This window comes from Nyctereutes procyonoides, unplaced genomic scaffold (assembly GCF_905146905.1).
Source record: "Nyctereutes procyonoides isolate TBG_1078 unplaced genomic scaffold, NYPRO_anot_genome, whole genome shotgun sequence".
Taxonomy (NCBI): Eukaryota; Metazoa; Chordata; class Mammalia; order Carnivora; family Canidae; genus Nyctereutes; species Nyctereutes procyonoides.
Window position 1 is genome coordinate 24,446,664 of NW_026575122.1, and position 21,892 is coordinate 24,468,555.

Genomic DNA, 21,892 nt, shown 5'->3' on the forward strand with positions numbered 1-21,892 from the left:
GGGATCATGACCTGAGCCAAAGGTATGTTTAACCAACTGAGCCACCCAGGTGCCCCAGACTATATATTCATAATAGAATATATTTTAAGACCAAAATAATTGCAAACACGTCTTGAACTTAATAGGTTTATAATTGACAGGGTTATTGGTTATGTTTCTGAAACCATATATTGCTTATTGTATGGCAGTATAAACAAGTAAATCTACTGATGTTGAAAACCAAGGTTTTCACTGTGGGATAAGGAAAGTACATATGTGGAATGGGGGATTAGGGTTTTGGGTTGATTTCTATTTTAACTGAGGAATCATTATGAAGTCATCATTTAATTTTTTTCTAGCTTAATCTATAAAAAGGGCCAGAAGCAATGATACTCAAATAGTAATGAGCATACCTCACAGAGTTCTTTGTAAATGCCATTTCCCACTCAAGAAAACTAGGATTTCTTATAGACATGGTTCCAGGTCTGGGGCAGGGAACATAAAAGGTAATATCAAGACATCTTGGGCCAGATGTCAAAGAAGTATTCAAAGATCAATGGGGCAAAAAAAAAAAAAAGATTAATGGGGCTATGTCAAAAGGATAAAGAAGCATTGAATTAATTTTAATAAATTATGATCCCATAGTGATACTCAAAAGAGGAGGAGAAGCTTTTTTAAAAGAATAATGTCAGCAAAAAAAAAAAAGTGTAAGAAGAATAGGAAAAAAACCCATAGTTTGTCACCTTCCATATATTAATTGATTAAAGCAAATCATCAATAGATACTAAAGCCATTGGATGAAGGAGAGTTGAGAAGCAGAACATTCACAAAATCTCAAATAATCACAAGTTATTCATTACATGGGGAAAGTAACCTTAACAATGAAAAGATCTGTGACCATCACCCTAATCAAGTGATCAGACTTCATACAACCAATAGTGGGACAACCTGGCATGAGGTACCTACGAATTTGATGCAATAAAACATCACCTAGACACTTTCCAGCCAAAAATGTTTAATAGGCATTTAATCATGAGGAAACAACAAAGCAAATGCACAATGTGGTGCGGACTACAACACAATTGGCTCAGACTCTTCAAATGTCAATATAACGGGTAACAGAGTGAAGCAGAGGTTGTTCTGATTTAAACAGACTATAGACTCATCACAAGAAAATGCAATTCATAAAACTTGATTAGATCCTGGGTCAAAAACAAAAAAAGAAATGAAAATAGGAATAAAAGGTATTTTTAGGAAAAGCTACAGAAATATAAAAACAGCTCATATATTGGAACATAGTAGAGAATTGTTCATTTTCTTGTATGTGATCATAGTATTGTAAATGTAGAACAACCTTTTTCTTAGGAAATGCATGTTGAAGAATTTAGGAATGAGATGTCATGACATCTGCTACATATTTTTGTATGGTTAAGAAAAGATCTATCTGTATAGGCAAAATGTGCATACTGGTGAATTGACATGAAGGATATGTGGATGTTCATTGTATGCTTCTCACAACTTTTCTGTAGTTAGAAATATTTTAAAATACAAAGTTGGCAAGGAAAAAAATCCTACCTAGTTTCAAGGTTCCTTCTTGTGATCCATACCCTCATAGCCTATAGAAAAAGAAAAGGGATCCTCTTTAGATGCAGAAAGAAGCTCTAATCAGGGCAGTGGTTAAATGCTTGGGCTTTGGAGTCAGATCCAGGCTGAAGACCTATGCAAGTTACTCATACACTGTAAGCTTACTTCCCTCAACTATAAAATGAGGTTAATGACAGTACCCACTTCAAAGGACTGCCAGATTCATGAGATAATCCACATCAAGGGTTAGCATGAAACCAGCACATGGTCACCACTCACAAATGCTTGCTCTGATTTCCAGAGTGCAATGTGGCTTCTCATTAGCACATAAATATTGTTTACATGACATACCCTATGACTCAGATCAGAAATACTACTTTCGATGTCATCTATTTATCTGTTTACTTATTTTTCAAGAGTCTTCTCTGAAAAGCCCTAAAATAAAATTAATAAGGAGGAAGAGGAGGACAGTGATAGGATGATCACGTAGACAGAATGCAGATGACAACTCACATTTCTAAGTTTAAGGAAATGCCAAAGGAAAGGAAGTCAAAAAGAGGATGTAATTCAAAGTCAAATGCCCACATTTTTCAAAAGGTAAGAGTAATTTCAACACATCTTAATTTGTGATGGAGGGGTCACAAAATACTTTTAGAATCTGATAGACCCACTACCCTAAAAAAAAAAAAAGACATAGTGACATGACCCATGCAAATTAGAAGTTCATGGTCCCTCTGAGGCTAGTTCATGGATTAATAGGCAAGTATTATTGCCTCAAGAATAGGGAGCTGGTGGGACCAGAGGACAAGACCCTCACTCTCCAATACCTCCATGTAAAATGTCTACAATCCTGTCACTGGACAAGCACTACACCATCACTAGAAAACTGAAATTTGCAGTTCAACCTTGGGAGTAATAAAACAGATTCAAAACAAGTGAGCTGTATCAAAAACATTGGGACCTTGGAACAGAGTCTCTTAGGGAGCAGAGGGATGTGAAGGAGAACAGAGCTAGGTCAAAACATCCTGCTTATGTAACCGAAAGACAGGATTTAGTTTCAGTTGAGCTAGAATCCTGGGAGGGGCTGATGGCCTTGTTTTGTTCACATGGAGAACCTCTCACCTTTAGCAGGAGCCTCTACGTCTGGAATCTGTATTCAATGAGGCTTAAGAGCTTCTTCAACTCAGGAGTTTGTGTGGTTAACAAAATGATTTATTGAGCGTGATTGAGCCCACTCTGTTAGGAGCACTATTTATAGCGCTGACATAAACTTACCATCCACACACTACAGAGGATGTACAGTGGGTTCCAATAACAGTTTCCAGCCTTCCTCCTAAGTATGTGGTAAAAGAACTTTCTCTGGGCAGGTTTTGTCCAAATCCTCATCCGTGCACCCTGCATTGCCCTTGTCACCACAGCCACCTTACAAAAGAGTCTTAGTCTTTCCTCTCAGTACTTGCTCAAATTCCAGTCCTCATTGAGCTTCAGCCCTCCATTGATTACTGGAGGAAGCATTGCATCCCTCCAACATGCCCTGCAAGATGTCAACTGTGAATTGTGACAACAGAACTCTCCCCACCCTTCTTCAAGCACTCTAGTCCTGCTTCTCTCTGCAGAACTAAAATCCCTCAGCTCCAGCAAAGGCATTCTTAAAGGGTACTATTCTTAGTATTTTGTCAACAGGAGGAATACTTGAAATTCTTTTTGACTAGAAGAATCACTGGCTACTTGTGGTCTCTCTGAAAATGGATTGTCCATCAAAAAGAAACAGGGAAGCTAGGACACTCCCACATAGCTCCTCAGAGGCCATAAGTCAAGACATGCCTCTTTAATAATTTCCTGTCCAACATCATGAGACGTCATCAGGTGTTCTACTTGCTCTGAAATGCTGTTACCTTAATTAGACCCCAAACCATAAAATCTGGGTGTTAAGAAGCACAGCTGGAAATATCTTGCTGTTTGCCTGGAGCCATTCCTCTTAGGCTCAGCTAAGTATGTTTCAGAGGTGTTCCAGAGCTGGTTCATATGGGCATACAAGGGCAGACTGTTAAATTTTCAGGAATTTTGCAAGTCAGTTGTTGAACTGTTGGTGACTTAAAATTGACATGGTGGCACTATTTACTCCAAGGAAACAGGCAAACACTAAAAATAATGGTTCTCTCTTCCACCTGCAGCTGATTGTTAACTGTTTACTAGCATACTACTATTAGCAATGGTAACCTATGCAGTCTACGTCATGGTTAAGCACACAGGTTTTAGAATCAGGCTGAATTGAACCAGAGTCCTAGCTTTACACTTACTATATTACTTTAGTTTCATAGAATAAAATTAAGATTTAAAAAAGTACTATGCTGTGTAACACTAATTCCCCATTCCTCATGTTTCCTTTTGAAGAACTTCCTTTAGACTCACATTCCTGGCTTTCCTCTGATCCTCAAAGGAGAAGGAGTGATGTAGGTGATTGGTGAATTTAGGAGAAGCATCTCAGCATGTGACTCTGCCATCCTAGCACATGGCATCAAACATCATGGGCCAAGATAGCTGCTTGAGCATTTAAGGGTTCTGCACCCAATTCCAGTGTGTGTGTGTGGGGGGGCAGTCCCTATACCACTAAGCAATTCTTGGACACCAACTGGGTGTCCTACAATTCAGTTCAATTCTGACACCATCTACCAGGAGATACTGTCAGAACACAAAAGTTAAGGGACCAGTCCTATGAGACTGACCCCTCCTCCAGTTCAGATATCAACAGCCAAGTCCAAGTGCTTCTGATCAACTGGCTGTGAATCAGAGGGTCCCACAAACCCCTTCTCAGGTTCAATTAATTTGCTCACAGAACTCAGAGAAACATCTTACTAGATCACTGGTTTATCAGAGGATGTAACTCAAGACCAGCCAGATATGGGCAAGGGGATATAGAGTTTCTATGCTCTCTCAAAGAATGACATTCTCTCCCAAATCTCCATGTGTTCACCAATCTAGAAGCTCTCTAAACCCTGTACAGAGGGTTTTACAGAGGCTTAATTACATAGGCATGATTGATTAACCCTGGGTCATTGGTCATTGATTCAACCTCCAGCCACTCTCTCCTCCCTGGAGATCAAGGAGGGTATCACTAAAAGTTCCAACCCTCTCATGACAGGATTGGTTCTCCTGGCAACCAGCCCCTATCTTAGATGCTCTAAAAAATCACTCATTAAGATAACAAAAGACACCTTTATCACTCTCATCCCTTAGGAAATTCTAAGGGTTTTAGGAGCTTTGTGCCAGAAACAGTAACAAAGACCAAATATATATTTCTTATTATGAATTACAATATCCAGCATCCCTATCAGGTACACACTATAGCCAGCAGGAAAGAGGCAGGCACAAAGAAGGGCATGCCTTCTTCCTGTAAGGACATTTCTCAAGCAACTTCATGTGACACATATTTACATCCCATTGGCCAGAATTTGACCATATGGCCATTCCAACTGCAAAGGAAGCTGGAATTTTTTTTATTCCAGTCAGCCATATACCTAACTAAAAACCAAGACTTCTTTTAATATGTAAGAAATAAATAACAGATATTGGGAGGAAAGTAATAGTCTCTGCCACAGCATATTAACATTAGGCACAACTTGCTCATAGTAAACATTTAGTGAATACTACCCACAAGTATTTTCCTTTTTTAAAAAAAGATTTTATTCATTTATTCGTGACACACACACACACACACTCACACACAGAGAGAGAGAGAGAAAGAATGGCAGAGACACAGGCAGAGGGGAGAAGCAGGCTCCATGCAAGGAGCCTGACACGGGTCTCAGTCTCAGGACTCCAGGATCATGCCCTGGACCAAAGACAGGTGCCAAATCGCTGAGCCACCCAAGGATCCCCCCCACAAGTATTTTTTTATCAAAGCATCTAGGTTATTCTGTATCTCTATGCCTATAATGATATGGGAAGTTGGAAGCCAAAATATTCCTTTGGCTAAAGGTTTTTATTCCTATTTTCTAAATTTCTCTGCTTAAAATCCAAACACCCTTTGGAAGGGGCAATCTCTAAAAGGGAGAAGTGACTAATACACTAGCATGCATTGCTCTTGTGTGTTCTAGGCCCCCTGGGAACCAGGGAAGGAAGTGAGACATTTCAGTCAAGTGTGAGACTAGAGCCATAGGTTTGGCACAAACACTGTCCAAGATGTAAATAAATGGAGGGCACTGGAATGTAAGGGAGCCATGAGGATACTGGTTGGACATTGAAACAGGTGCATGGGATCCCTAGGTGGCTCAGTGGTTTAGCGCCTGCCTTCGGCCTAGGGCGTGATCATGGGGTCCTGGGATCGAGTCCCACATAGGGCTCCCTGTGTGGAGCCTGCTTCTCCCTCTGCCTGTGTCTTTGCCTCTCTCTCTCTCTCATTCTCTCTCTCTCTCTCTGTCTCTCATGAATAAATATTTTTTTAAAAAAAGAAACAGGTGCATAGGTGCAAATTATAAATATCTCCTAATTCCTTATTTTGCAAAAAAGCTGGCCCTGAATTTTTAAATGAAATAATCTGGATCTTTGCTCTTTTTTTCCTATAAAATTAAACCTTTCCCTCACATTCTTTCCCTTCTATCCAGCTAAGACATTTTCTAGGTGCCTTTCTTGACTCACCCTCCATCAGCTTCAACTGGATCTTTTCCTGGAGGGAAGGCCTGCCATGTGTTCCCTGTGTGAGCCTGGGCAAGTTGTAAACCCCTTTATGCCTCTGTTTCCTCAGATGTAGATGGAGATAATAATAGCATCTATCTTCTTATAAAGCTGTTGTGAGAACTTGAAATAGAGGCTGGTACATAGTAAGTACCATATAAATGTTGTTATTTTACTTAATTTTGGTCCATATCATATGCTACTATAACTTTCTAAAGGCAGGGATTTTTATGTCTTATCAAAAGAGTGGTGTCAAAACAATAGGTGTATGATCATTGTAATACTTTATCCCAGAGGTTATGAGTGTTACACTTATAGAAGTCATCACTGATATGAAATAAATGCATTAAGTATGACTCAGATGGTACCTGGGATTACCCACGTCCATTCTACTACATTGGTATATAGAGTTAGGATACTCACTAGACTTGAGAAAAGAATGAAAGACATCAGTGAGACCTCTACCACAGAGATAAAAGATTTAAGAAAGAATCAATCAGAGATGAAGAGTGCAATAAATGGAGAGTAGAAACATTCTTGATGCAATGAACAGCAGGCAGGAGGAAGCAGAGGAATGATTAATGACCTAGAAGACAAAGTAATGAAAAGCAATGAACAAAAGAGAGAAAATAATTATGCAAAATGAGAATAGACTTAGGAAACTCAGTGACTCCATTAAACATAATAATATTCATATAGGAGTCCCAGAAGAAGAAGAGAGAAATGGGGGTAGAACATTCATTTGAAGAAATAATACCTGAAAACTTCCTTAATTTGAGGAAAGAAACAGATATCCAGATCCAGGAGACACAAAGAACCCCCAACAAAATCAACAGAAACAGATCCATGCCAAGACATATTGTAATTAAACGGGCAAAATATGGTGATAAGGAAATTCTTAAGGGAAAAATACTTATAAGGGGAAACCCATAAGGCTATTAGCAGATTTTTCAGCAGAAACTCTCCAAGCCAGAAGGGATGGGAATGATCTATTCTAAATGCTGAATGGGAAGAATCTGCAGCCAAGAATACTCTATCCACCAAGGCTAACATTCAAAATAGAAGGAAAAATAAAGAGCTTTGCAGACAAATGAAAATTAAAGGAGTTCATGACCACTAAACCAGCCTTGCAAGAAATACTGAAGGGGATACTACAAGTGGAAAATAAAGACCAAAAGTGACAGTATGCAGGTAGGAAACACAGAAGCAGTAAAATGAATATTTCTATTAAAAAATCAGTGAAGGAAATCACAAAATAAAAGGATGTAAAATATGACAGCATATACCTAAAATGTGTGGAAGACAGGAGTAAAGAATATGCTCAAGTTTAAACAACCATCAACTAACATGGACTGCTTTAAGCAGATGTTATATACAAACCTAATGGAAACCACAAATCAAAAACTACTAACAAACATGCAAAAAATAAAGACAAATCTAAACACATCTCTAAAGAAAACCAGCAAACCATGAAAAAGATAAGATAGTATTAGAGAAAATCTCCAGAAACAACCACAAAACAAGTAATAAAACGGTAATAAATACATACCTATCAATAATTACTTTGAATGTAAATGGACTAAATACTCCAATCAAAAGACATAGGGTATGAGAATGGATTTAAAAAAGACCCATCTATTTGCTGCCTATAAGAGACTCATTTTAGACCTAAAGTCATCTGAAGATTGAAAGTAAGAGGATAAAGAAATGTTTATCATGCAACTGGATGTCAGAAGAAAGCCAGAGTAGCAGTACTCATATCAGACAAACTAGACTTAAAACAAAGACTGTAACAGGAGTCAGAGAAGGGCACTATATAATAATGAAAGGGACAATCCAACAAAAAACATAAAGCAATTGTAAACATTTATGTACCCAACACAGGAGCACTTGAATACATATAAACCAATAATAAACATAAAAGAACAAATTATAGTAATACAATAATAGTTGGAGACTTTAACATCCCTCTTAAATCAATGAATAGATCTTCCAAACAGAAAATCAACAAGGAAACAATGGCCTGGAATGACACACTGGATCAGATGGATTTAACAGATATTTTCAGAACATTCCATCCTAAAACAGCAGAATACATGTTTTTTTTTCAAGTACAGCTAGAACATTCTCCAAAAAAGATCTCATATTAGACTGCAAAACAGACCTCAACAAATTCATGAAGGTTGGAGTCATACCATGCACCTTTTCTGACCACACTGCTTCAAAACCAGAAGTTAACCACAAGAAAAAATTTGGAAAGAAAACAAATACATGGAGGTTACCATGTTACTAAACAATGAATGGGTCAACCCAGACATAAAAAAGAAATAAAACACTATATGGAAACACATGAAAATGAAAACACAATGTTTCAAAACCTTTGGGATTCAGAAAAGTGGTTCTAAGAAGGAAGTTTATAGCAATACAGGCCTACCTTAAGAAGCAAGAAAAATTTCAGACAACCAAACCTTACATCTAAAGTAGCTGGAAAAGAATAATAAATTAAGCCTAAAGCCAGCAGAAGAAAGGAAATAATAAAGATTAGAGCAGAAATAGATGATATAGAAACTACAAAAACAATAGAACAGATCAATGAAACCAGGAGCTAGTTCTTTGAAAAAATTAATAAAATTGATAGACCTAGCCAGATTGATCAAAAGAAAAGAGAAAGGACTCACATAAATAAAATCACAAATGAGAGAGGAGAAATAATAGCCAATACCACAGGAATACAAACAATTATAAGGGAATATTATGAAAAACTATATGCCAACAAATTGGACAACTTACAAGAAATGGATAAATTCCTAGAATCATATAATCTATGAAAATTGAAACTAGAAGAAATAGAAAATTTGGACAGACTTATAACCAGCAAAGAAATTGAATCAGTAATCCAAAAACTCCCAACAAACAAAAGTCCAGGGCTTGAATTCTATCAAACATTTAAAGAAGTGCTAATATCTTTTCTTCTTAAAGTCCTTCAAAAACTAGAAAAGGAAGGAAAACTCCCAAATTCATTCTATGAGGCCAACATTACCCTGATACCAAAATCAGATAAAGACACCACAAAAAAAGAGAACTATGGCCAATATCTCTGATAAATATAGATGAAAATATCCTCAACAAAATTCTACCAAACTGAACATGCATTAAAAAAAATCATTTACCACAATCAAGTGGGATTTATTCCTGGGTTACAAGGGTGGTTCAATATTTGCAAATCAATCAACTTGATACAGAACATTAATAAAGGAAAGGATAAGAACCATATAATCATTTCAATAGATGCAGAAAAAACATTGACAAGTACAACATCCATTCATAATAAAAACCCTCAACCAAGTAGGTTCAGAGGGAACATAACCCCAACATACTAAAGGCCATCTATGAAAAACCCACAGCTAACATCATCCTCAATGGGGATAAACAGAGAGCTTTTCCTCTATGGTCAAGAACAAGACAGGGATGTTCACTCTCACTGCTTTTATTCAACATATACTAGAAGTCTCAGCCACAGCAACTGGACAACAAAAAGAAATAAAAGGAGTCCAAATCAGCAAGAAGTAAAACGTTCACTATTTGCGCATGACATGACACCGTATATAGAAAACCCAAAAGGCTCCACCAAAATACTGCTAGAACTGATAAACGAATTCAGTAAACTTGCAGGATACAAAATCAATGTACAGAAATCTGCATTTCTATACACCAATAACAAAGCAGCAGAAAGAGAAATTAAGGAATCAATCTCATTTACAATTGCACCAAAGTAATAAGATACCTAGGAATAAACCTAACCAAAGAAATGAAAAATCTATACTCTGAAAACTATAAAACACTGATGAAAGAAATCAAAGACAGCACAAAACAATGGAAAAACATTCCATGATCATGGATTAGAACAAATTTTGTTAAAATGTCTATGCTACCCAAAGCAATCTACATATGTAATGCAATTCTTATCAAAATACCAATAGCATTCTTCACAGAACCAGAACAAACAATCCTAAAATTTGTATGGAACCAAAAAAATAAAAAAATAAATTAATAGCTAGAGCAATCTTGAAAAAGAAAAGCAAAGCTAGAGGCATCACAACTCTGGACTTCAGGTTATATTATAAAGCCACGGTGATCAAAACAGCATGATGATAGCACAAAAATAGACACATCAATAGAACAGAAAACCCAGAAATGAACCCACAATTATATGGCCAATTAATCTTTGACAAAGCAGGAAAGAATATCCAATGGGAAAAAGACAGTCTCTTCAACAAATGGTGGGGAAAACCCAACAGCCACATGCAAAAGAATGACACTAGACCATTCTCTTTCACCATCTGCAAAATGAACTCAAAGTGGATTGAAGACCTAAATGTGAGACTTGAAATGTGAGACCATAAAAGTCCTTGAAGAGAGCACAGGCAATAATTTTTTCTAACATCAGACATAGCAACTCTTTTCTAGATAGGTCTCCTAAGGCAAGGGAAACAAAAGCAAAAATAAACTCTTGGGCCTACATGAAAAACAAAAACAAAAAACAGAAAACATTTCTGCACAGCAAAGGAAACAACAAAACTAAAAGGCGATGTTATGGAATGGGAGAAGATATTTTCAATTGACAAATGTGATAAAGGGCTAGGATCCAAAATACATAAAGAACATATAATTCAACAACTTAAAAAATGAATAATTTGATTTAAAAATGGGTAGAAGACATGAATGGACATTTTTCCAAGGAAGACATCCAGATGACCAACAGACATATGAAAAGATGCTTGACATCACTCACCATCAGGAAAATATAAATCAAAACTACAATGAGATATCACCTCACACCTGTCAGAATGGCTGAAATCAACAACACAAGAAATTACAGGTGTTGGCAAGGATGTGGAGAAAGAGGAAATCCTCTTACATTGTTGGTGGGAATACAAACTGGAGTAGCCACTGTGGAAAAAGTATGGAGGTTCCTCAAAAAGTTACAAATAGAACTACACTATGGTCCTGCAATTACACTACTAGGTATTTAGCCAAAGAATACAAAAATTCTAATTCAAAGGGATACATACACCCAGCTGTTTATAGCAGCAGCATCTACAACAGCCAAATTATGGAAACAGCCCAGTTGTCCATTGGCTGATGAGTGGATAGAGATGTGAGATATATATATATATATAGATAGATTATATGGAATTATATATATATAATACTATTATATATATATATATATATATATATATATATATATATATATAAATGGAATAGTATTCCACTATAAAAAAAACATAATCTTGCCATTTTTCCATTTGCAATGACATGGATAGAGCTGGAGAGTATTACGCAAAGCAAATTAAGTCAATCAGAGAAAGACAAATAGCATATGAATGTCACTCATATGTGGGATTTGAGAAACAAAAAAAAAACAAAGGGAAATAGAGACAACCAAAAAACCAGACTCTTCATTACAGAGAACAAACTGATGGTTCCTGGGGGTGGGAGGAAGGTATCAAACAGATGAAGGGAATTAAGGAGGGCACCTGTGATGCGCACTGGGCGATGTCTGAAATTGTTGAATTGCTCTACTGTGTACCCAAAACCAATACTACACTGTATGTTAACTAACTGGAATTTAAATAAAAACTTAAAAAGAAAAAGAAAGTACATTAGTAAAATAGTTACCTCTGGGCCACAGGAACATAATCCACCTAGAGTCTCTGGGAGGTAGCATAAGAATGCTGCTCAGTCCTATCCCCAGTAAGGAGCAAGGAAGCCGGGGTGTTTATGCACCCGCTACCATCCATGGCAGTCAACAACTAGTGGGGGGGTCGGGAGGGGAATGAGTCTGATTCCCCAGCGCTGTGGCCAGCTCTGTGCTGTGGGGAGTCAGCCAGGGCCTGCCAGAGTGGTGAAGCCCTGAGAGCCATGGGGCAGGGTGCTGGCAGCACCTGTTAGCTGCTCAGCCTGTCAGGATCAGCCTGCCCTGGAGAAGGGGGGACGTGCACCTCACGCAGCACCTGTGAAACCAGCGGGAGGATGCACACAGCCTGCTGCACATCGGGGTGGGGGCCCAAGGGCTGGGCAGGGGAACAGGTGCAAGCCCAAGAGGACTGCGTAGGGAGACTAGAAGGTGGTACTAGGGGGAAAATAATAACTTTATGAGTTGAACATATGAAACAGACCCTGTGAAAGCAGCAATATGCCCCCACACATTCCAGCAGCAAACAGGGCCGCCCACAAAGGCCTTTCAAGAAGTTTGCTTCTGGAGAGTCAACGGGGAGGTTTGAACTGCAAAACCCTGCATTCCCTGAAGGCTGCTCAATACTGTGACAAGAAAGGGGGCAGAGGGGGAAGGATCTGCTTTCCTGAAACAAAGCTTCCAGCTTGCTGGCGATCCTTACCCGCGGGGAGAGCAAGGGGCTCCTTTAACAGGACAAGCGCGCACAAATGTCTGCCCTTCCTCCGAGGGAAAGGAAATTGCTTCAAAAAAGCACTGGCTCTATTTTTTACAAACGAAATGTAAACTCTTATTAATTCTAAATTGACTTATTTGTGTTAATGTATTTGTGATGGGTCTGGACTCTTGATGTCTTTCTTTCCAACAAGTTCTATCACTCGTGAACCCTCCTGACTGAGTAGGTTTTCTACGTGCTCTCTTCCTAGTTCAGATTCTCATCCTTTCTAGTGCAGGTGCTTCGTTCAACATCCACTTATCCCACCCAACTGGGTGTCCTACCATTCACTTCAATTCGGACACTATCTACCAGGAGGTAGCCTCAGAGTCCACAGATTAAGAGGGACCAGGCCTATGAAACTGACTGCTCCACTTCAGATGCCAACAGCCAAGTTCTGGTTGTCACCTGTGCCTCAGACCAACTGGCTGAGTCAGAGGGTTTGACAAGCCCCTCTTCAGGCTCAGTTGGTTTGCTCATAGAACTCAGAGGACCAACTCCCTGGATCACTGGTTCGTCAGAGGGTATAACTCAGGACAAGCCAATATGGGTAAGGGGATGTAGGGTTTCCCAGCAGGGGCATGAGCTCAGGGCAGGCCTCAGTGGGAGTGAAGCCCTGAAGGAAGTGCAGAGGTGAACCATGAGGTATCTGGGGAAACAATAGGGGCATGGGCTAAGGACAGGCTTCAGTGGGAGAGTAAAGCTGAGTGAAGACCTGAAGGAGGTACAGGGGTGAACCATGAGGTATCTGGGGAACAGCAGGGGCATGGGCTCAGGGCAGGCTTCAGTAGGAGAGTAAAGCTGAGTGAAGACCTGAAGGAGGTGAAGGCCTGAACCACGAGGGATGGGGAACTGCATTTCTAGCAGAGGGAACAGCAAGCACAAAGGCCATGAGGTGTTAAACACACTGTGAGATGCCAAATGGACATCCAAGTGGAGCTCCAGGTGGGTAGCTGTCAGCATGAAGACTCTGGAGCTCAGGGGACAGCATTCAGGACACCAACTCTTGCTTGGGCCCCCCTCCTCCTCCAGGAGGGTGAACAACTGTCCTGGTTTCTCTGGGCCAGAAGGGTTTTCCAGGATGCAAAGGCCCAGGTAACAGTCAGTCACCATCACTCCAGGCCAGCCTATATCTGGTTACTGGTGGAAAGCTTGTAAAATATGCTTTAAAAGGGAATCCTAAAAACCCTTCCACAGTTGCTTCCAGCTCAAAGGATGAAAGTTAAAGTTCTCTAGAGTATTCAGCACAAAAGCCCTTTGCTTCTCTGGTCAACATCTCCCCACCCCTCCCTCAGCAGCGCCCCCCCCCCCTCCCCGCTCCACTCTGGCCACCCCTACAGTCAACAGGCCTTTCTCAACAACCACTCAGCTCATGGCTTCCTGAGAAATGGACATATTCTCACCTGTCCTCCTTCCCCCCACACACCTGACCTCCTCTTCGTGGTGGAGCTCCTCTTGCTCAAGTGTTATCTCATGCATCAGCTCCTGTGAACCTTCCTGGCCTCTACACGTGTTTTATCCCCATGTCCTTGGTGCTCACACTCCATCCTGCCAGGGGGCCGAGTCCAGGCTTAGTGGCTTCTGATCTTATATAAGTTGGGGGGGGGTGCCCTCTTTAAGAAAAATAATACAAAATTATGAATGCAGATTCAGGCATAAATATCAGTATGTATTTAGAAGGGACACCCAAAAATAAGGAGTCCTAAAGTCCTAGAGATTAAGATTCACAGTGAATGTGAATGTCCCTCCGACCACATCCTCTGCAGCCTGTGGGGTAATGTGTAGGTCATCTGTCGCTTGTACCCTGTGAGCTCTCTGAGGGCCAGAGAATCTGCCTGGAGGGTCTCTGCATCTTTCCTGCCCAGCACATACCAGCAGTTCAATGGGTGTTTGTTGACTGACCGGTCAGGTTGAGGATGACTAAGGATGCCAGTCCTTTGAGTCAGATCCAAGTTTTGGCAACTGTAGCCACTGAGCAGTTGAAGAACCTGCAGACAAGAAGTAAGGAACTTAACCCTCCCAGAAATGAAAAGACATCAGGCAAGCTGCCCATGTGACATTGCCAGATGGGGTGCCTGGCCCCAAGGGCACTGAATAAATATCCATTTCCTGTCTTTTCCTGTCCGTGGGCTCCATGTGCCTTCCCCTGGTCGCATACCCCCAAGGCTGGGACACAAGCCAGGGTGATGCCACTACCTGGGAGTGCACGCACCTGTTTAGCTCTGCCCTCTTATGTCGCAGAACCAAGATCGATGTTTTAGCTGAAGTAGGTTCCCTGCCACTCGCGGGTTAGGATGATTTCATTGACTTTCTGACCCCCGTATAGGTCTGCAGGTGGGAAGGTACATCTCTAATGTGCCCCCTCACGCCTGAACTTGGCCCAGGGTCTGGAAGTAAGGACAGGAGAGTGCTGTTCTGCCATTTAAGCCAATCAATGTGATCGTTTTAAGGAAACCAATTTCCTTCCCTGTGAACCCAAGTCTATAATAAATAAATAATTCAGCTTCCCTGAGATATTTATATCATGGGCAGGTGGCACTTCTGCTCTCTGAGAAAAGCAGGTCGTCCAAGAATTGCCTGCCGTTAAGTAATGGTGCCCCCAGTACTAATCGCAGCAATTCTGTGTCCGCTGCCTTGGGTCATTTGTCTGGTGAGCACAGCAACCTTGAGACTTAAGTAGAGCATCTCCTTTTAAAGATGAAGAAACACAAGAAATAGGAGATAAGTTCACAGGGCAGGAAGGCTCCGGAGTCAACCTTACCATCCAGAACAATGGCTCTTATGCAGGACCACAGTCTCTACAACCTCCTTCCAGATGAACCCTCCTGCTTATCTGCAGCACCCGGCATATGCTATAGGATGCATTGTGCTGGGGCCGGGGGCCGGCATCCGAACCCAGGCTCTGACCTCTTGGGCCAGGTCACAGCTTTGGGCCGAGTGAAGAGCTACAGATAGCATCTCTTTGTATCGCCTTGGAAATCTCTGGTTCTGAGATGACTGCTTGCTTTGGCGTCTGCTAAACGTGGTTCAAGTGCCTGTTGCAACAACTCACTACTTTATCCTTGAATGGATATTACCTGTTGAGGACGATGATGGTGGTTAAAATGAACATTTATCCGGTACAAGCTGCATTGCTGAGGGCTGCACTAACAGCCTTCCAGCATTTTAATTCTCAGGTCTTCAAGGTAGATTATTAATGTCCTCCTTTTTTCATTGAGATGGGCAAGTTGCGAGAAATAACTGGTTCTAGATCACACAGGTGATAAGTAACCAGCACAGCCAGGATTCAGGTTGGGGCCTTACCCAGGATGTGCCTTTAGCCACTCCGATGGCTCCAGTGGGAGAAGGGTCAGTGTTAGCTATCATGTGGCATAAGCTCCAGCCACACTGAGGACATCCCTTTATTTCTAAGCAAAGAGTATGTAACTCTCCCTCCCTCCATTTGCCCATACTGGCTCTTCCCTTTGCCTGGACTATTGCTCTGCTCTCCCTGCATTGTGGCGCTAACCCCCTCCTCCACCATTAAGTCTTACATGTTAAATCTTACCTCCTCCTCATGCAGCTCTGCATAATCCCACTCCAGGGTGAAACCAGATGTTGCAGAGCCTTGGCCACAAGGTGCAGCCATGGGGATGACTCTAGGGGTGATCGAGGGTACCAGCTAGAATGAGACGGTGTCATGACAGCTCAGCTCCATTTCCCCGTCCGCTCTGGGGTTTTCCAGATGTGGAATGAGGCATAACCATGATCCTCTAGAGCTTAAAGTCTAACCCGAGCACCAGAGTGGCTTTTCTCTGAGATATTGAGCCATCTTAGCTCGGTAGATAAACCAAGGCTCAAACGATTTAAAACTGGTCACCGCTGTGATTGGGGTTTGAGCTGCTGGGCTGTGTCCTCCTGTGCAAACCTAGAATTGTTTGTGTCTGACACACTAACAGGAACTCAGCAAATGTCATTGCCCGCATTTTCTCGGGGCCACAGGACTGAGGCTGAGCCGTGTCCTGTGATCTCCTCGAGGGCAGAGAAGCTGGCAAATGGAGAGCTCACCAGGGTGTGATTACAATGTAAAAGCCCTTTGTACTGGGCCACACTGGGTCTCCCAAGAACTAAATCAGAAAAGGAAAATCAGAAAACTAGCTTTTATGGCTTTAGCAATCGTGTTCTGGATTTACACCCCTGCATACAAAGTAGTCTCACAAGGGAATAATAGATTGTTTGCAGATGATCCGACACCATTTGGAAACAAATGGTGTTTCCAAAAAGCCTGTATTGGAGCCATCTGAGTATTACTCCCTCCCCTTTGATTCCCTTTGTTGTTAGTTATGGAATTGAGACTAGTGGGTAATGCCCTGAAACCAGACATTGATTCCCATAGGACCATTCCTCTTACTAGCCTCTTTTTTTTTTTAATAAATTAATTTTTATTGGTGTTCAATTTACCAACATACAGAATAACACCCAGTGCTCATCCCGTCAAGTGTCCCCCCCAGTGCCCGTCACCCATTCACCCCCACTCCCCGCCCTCCTCCCCCTCCACCACCCCTAGTTCATTTCCCAGAGTTAGAAGTCTTTATGTTCTGTCTCCCTTTCTGATATTTCCCACACATTTCTTCTCCCTTCCCTTATATTCCCTTTCACTATTATTTATATTTCCCAAATGAATGAGAACATACACTGTCCTTCTCCGATTGACTTACTTCACTCAGCATAATACCCTCCAGTTCCATCCACGTTGAAGCAAATGGTGGGTATTTGCCATTTCTAATGGCTGAGTAATATTCCATTGTATACATAAACCACATCTTCTTTATCCATTCATCTTTCGATGGGCACCGAGGCTCCTTCCACAGTTTGGCTATTGTGGACATGGCTGCTAGAAACATCGGGATGCAGGCGTCCCGGCGTTTCACTGCATCTGAATCTTTGGGGTAAATCCCCAGAAGTGCAATTGCTGGGTCGTAGGGCAGGTCTATTTTTAATTCTTTGAGGAACCTCCACACAGTTTTCCAGAGTGGCTGCACCAGTTCACATTCCCACCAACAGTGTAAGAGGGTTCCCTTTTCTCCACATCCTCTCCAACATTTGTGGTTTCCTGCCTTGTTAATTTTCCCCATTCTCACTGGTGTGAGGTGGTATCTCATTGTGGTTTTGATTTGTATTTCCCTGATGGCAAGTGATGCAGAGCATTTTCTCATGTGCTTCTTGGCCATGTCTATGTCTTCCTCTGTGAGATTTCTCTTCATGTCTTTTGCCCATTTCATGATTGGATTGTTTGTTTCTTTGCTGTTGAGTTTAATAAGTTCTTTATAGATCTTGGAAACTAGCCCTTTATCTGATATGTTATTTGCAAATATCTTCTCCCATTCTGTAGGTTGTCTTTGAGTTTTGTTGACTGTATCCTTTGCTGTGCAAAAGCTTCTTATCTTGATGAAGTCCCAATAGTTCATTTTTGCTTTTGTTTCTTTTGCTTTCGTGGATGTATCTTGCAAGAAGTTACTGTGGCCAAGTACAAAAAGGGTGTTGCCTGTGTTCTCCTCTAGGATTTTGATGGAATCTTGTCTCACATTTAGATCTTTCATCCATTTTGAGTTTATCTTTGTGTATGGTGCAAGAGAGTGGTCTAGTTTCATTCTTCTGCATGTGGATGTCCAATTTTCCCAGCACCATTTATTGAAGAGACTGTCTTTCTTCCAGTGGATAGTCTTTCCTCCTTTATCGAATATTAGTTGACCATAAAGTTCAGGGTTCTTACTAGCCTCTTACTTCAGCCTCGAACCTTCTCCCTGAAGCTTTGCTTACAAATCCCTGGACATTTCCAAACCTACCTCTAGACTCCGGGTCCTCAGGGGAATTAAGGGAAAGCCACAAGCTGATCTCCCTAAGACCACCTGTGATTCCTTGACGCTGTCTGGAGCACCAGGGCACCAGCTCCAGCTTCCTCCAGATTCTGCTTCCCAGCCAGTTCAGTGCAACAACCCTGTATCCTTTCCCCTCTTCGGTAGCACCAGCTGTTTATCATCAGGAGAAGTCAACCTGAAATTATGGGCAGAACCCACACATCCCCTTTCACCTCCATTCCTGGGAGAAAAAAAAGGGAAGACTGGGGTTACATTTACAGTAATAAATCATATTGCTCTACATCTGTCCCACTCCCCTGTCCCGATTATTACTGGGAAGCCCGGGGGGCAAGAGCACTTATGAGCTCACCAATATGGGATTCCATGCTCCCTCTGGCCCCCACCATCCCAGCGCATCATGGACCATCTCTGTCCAGCTCTTGGCCACCAGGGCCGGTGTAGTACTCCTTCTTGGGCCCCTAGAGCACTGTCTCCATCATGCCATTGACCACCTGGGCTCACGGAGACCTGGGGACCCACAAAAGCTGCCCTCCGGTTCCTCCAGGCGGCTATGGTGGCGGCCACCACCCTTCATGCTCCCTGCATCAACCCCTGATGTCTCACAGTGAGGCCCACTGCGACTCTGCTGCAAAGAGGAAGTGTTCTTGCTGTGCACTTGGGTCTTTCCCCAAGCATGGCTCAAAGCCTTGCTGACTGTTCCAGACGCTCACAGAGAGGTGTGAGAACAGCTCTTGGGTTTTTATTTGTAGCTTCTCCTTGGGAGAAGGACTCTTGGGAGCACCTGGAAGGTGAACTGCACCATATTCAAACCACTCCTGCCTCAGACCAGTGAGACAGTCATTGTTTGGGGGCAGAATTCGTGTGCTGGACCTCTGACCTTAGCACCAACTCCATCCTGGGGAGATGTAATACCTCCTCAAGGGAATAGGTTCCGCCAGCCTCATGCCACTGGTCTTTCTCCTCTGCAAGTAAATTCAAGTAGAAAAAAAAAAAGATTACTCTTCCATCAGGACCCTTGGAACCAAGGTATGATCAAAACACCTGCTTCCAACCCTGAGCTTATAATCACTCAACCCCCAAATACCCAGGAAGTTGGGAAACTGCATTGATTGGCTTCCACAAGACACACTGGGCAGATTCTTTCCACACGAGGGAGATTGCTCGGGCAGGAGAGGTCTGAGCTGCACCCTCACTCCCTACTTCAGACACACCACAGAATGGGTACGAACTCATGCCGAGGACAGCCTGCCCCAGTCAGCAATGTCGTGTCACCTCTACTCATCTTCCAGGTGTGAGGTAAGCCAGGACATCTGTTTTCTCCTGTCTGGGGGTGCCCCTGGTTAGCAGTGGCTAGGGTGTGTAGAGCAAGAGCCAAGACAGTGCTGCAGTTGTGCAGGCCTTTGTGATCCCAAGATCCCTGTTATAGGCCTGAGTTGTCAAGGTGCTTAAGGAACCTCCATGATTTCTTCTCTGGGAACTTTACTTTTCCGAAAGACTATTTGAACCCTGGTCCCTTTGACAGCAACAGATACATGGCTTTTGTGGATTCTGACACAGCAAACTTCCTTCTGGAAATCACTGCAGAAAGAGGACAAATGAGACCAAAAACAATTGCAAATGGTAGCAGAAAAAATTTGAAAAATATCAACCCCAACATTTTTTTCTTCCTGCCCCTCCCCCTTCTGTCTAACCACCCAGCTTCAGGTTTAGCTCAAGCTGGAAGTGCCTGCAGCCAAAAACATCAGTGCAGTGAAGTTGCACTTAGCCTCACCCATGGCTGCTCTCCCACCCGGAACAGTAATGACCTAACCAACGCTGAGTACCCTCACAACATATTCAATGTTCTGTTGGTGTTGCTGCATTTATAGGACAAATGAAGAGAATACAACCACGATGATGACAGTGAGCAATGACTACTACCTGACCAAGCACTGTTCTCAGCAGAGTCTGACTCAGTCTGGGCAGAGGGGGAGAGTGGTCAAGGACACAGAGCAAATGGCAGCAGGCTGGCAGATGCCCTGGGCTTTCGTACACCTCCTAATGTGAGGCAGGCACTATGACAGACTCGCTGAGTTCCCTCCTTAATCCGTACAACCCTGCCGTGGGGATTATCATCCCTCATGTATGGCCCAAGAACTGGGGCCTCCTCACTGACGTGGCAGGGTTCTTACAGTCACAAAGAAAAATATCTCTGAGGTTCTTCTAACCACGTCCTTAAATCACGCGTGCATTAGTCAAAACTCAATTGTGTGAGATAGAAACCCAGCTCAAACTAGCTTGGGGTTGAGAGGGGCAGGGAGGAACCCTTAGAGGATCTAACCAATTTCAGACATGGCTAGGTCCATGGACTAAAATAATGTCACATGGATTAACTCCCTCTCTCCCTCCACCTGTTTATCCCAGCAGCTTGCCACTGCTTCACCTTGCGTGTGGGAATGCTATTCTCTTCTGCTGTAAAATATGCCCCTTAATATCAGAAAAAGGACCACAAATGGATCTAGCCAGAGTTATGCTTTATCTCATTATCCCAGGAGAAGCAAGAAATGTTCTTTTCCAGAATCCACAATTTCTCAGGGAAGACCATGGTGCTGTTCAGGTCATATCCTACTTACCCTTGAACCAAATCCCTCAGTAGGGAGGTTGAGTCCCATGATGGACAGCCAACCAGGGCCACGTGGAGAGGGGAGTAGTGGCTCTTTGAAAGGAAGGTTGCTGGTCAAACAATGCAGGTATCCATCAGAAACAGGATCCAAGAGAACTAGTCAGGACTTAATTTAGATGCAATCCCTTCTGAATGTGGGTCTACCAATTTTCATGGTGTTGGATTTCCTTTTGTTTTACATGCTCTCCATAATTTGTGATATATGTGCAGAAGTGGGATGTGGCGACAAACTTGGAAGCATTAATAACGTGTGTGTGTGTTTAAAAATTAATGTAAGTTAGCGGTTTTCTTTCTAGAACAAAAAGTTTGTGGTTAAAATAGAGTTGCTGGAATCTTTTAAAAACTGTTTTTAAGAGAAGGCAGCATCACCTTGCAGTGTTCTTGCCAAAAATGCTTAACCCAAATTTAATCATGAAAGAAAAAAGAATCAGACAAATGCAAAAAAAAAAAATTGACTTGGACTCTTTAAAAAATGGTAATTTCATAAAAGATCCCCTCCCCACCAAAGAGAAGGCTGAGTGGCCATGCTGGATCAGAGTAAGGAGACCCAAGAGTCATGACAACTAAATATAGCATGAGATCTTTGATTAGATCCTGGATTTAAAAAAAAAAATTCTAAGTGGCATTACCGGGACGATTTAAGAAATTCAATACAAAGATCTATATATGTGATGATAATATTG

At 42.0% G+C, this 21,892-nt stretch overlaps 1 long non-coding RNA gene across 1 annotated transcript; it reads right to left on the reverse strand.

Moving 5' to 3' along the window:
• Nucleotides 1-18,163: 18,163 nt before the first annotated feature.
• Nucleotides 18,164-21,488, reverse strand: LOC129516978 (uncharacterized). Its single transcript, XR_008665913.1, has 3 exons — nt 19,820-21,488; nt 19,425-19,509; nt 18,164-18,767 (listed from the first exon to the last, which is right to left on the reverse strand). It is a non-coding gene; the product is annotated as an uncharacterized LOC129516978 (long non-coding RNA).
• Between the last annotated feature and the right edge of the window lie 404 nt (nt 21,489-21,892).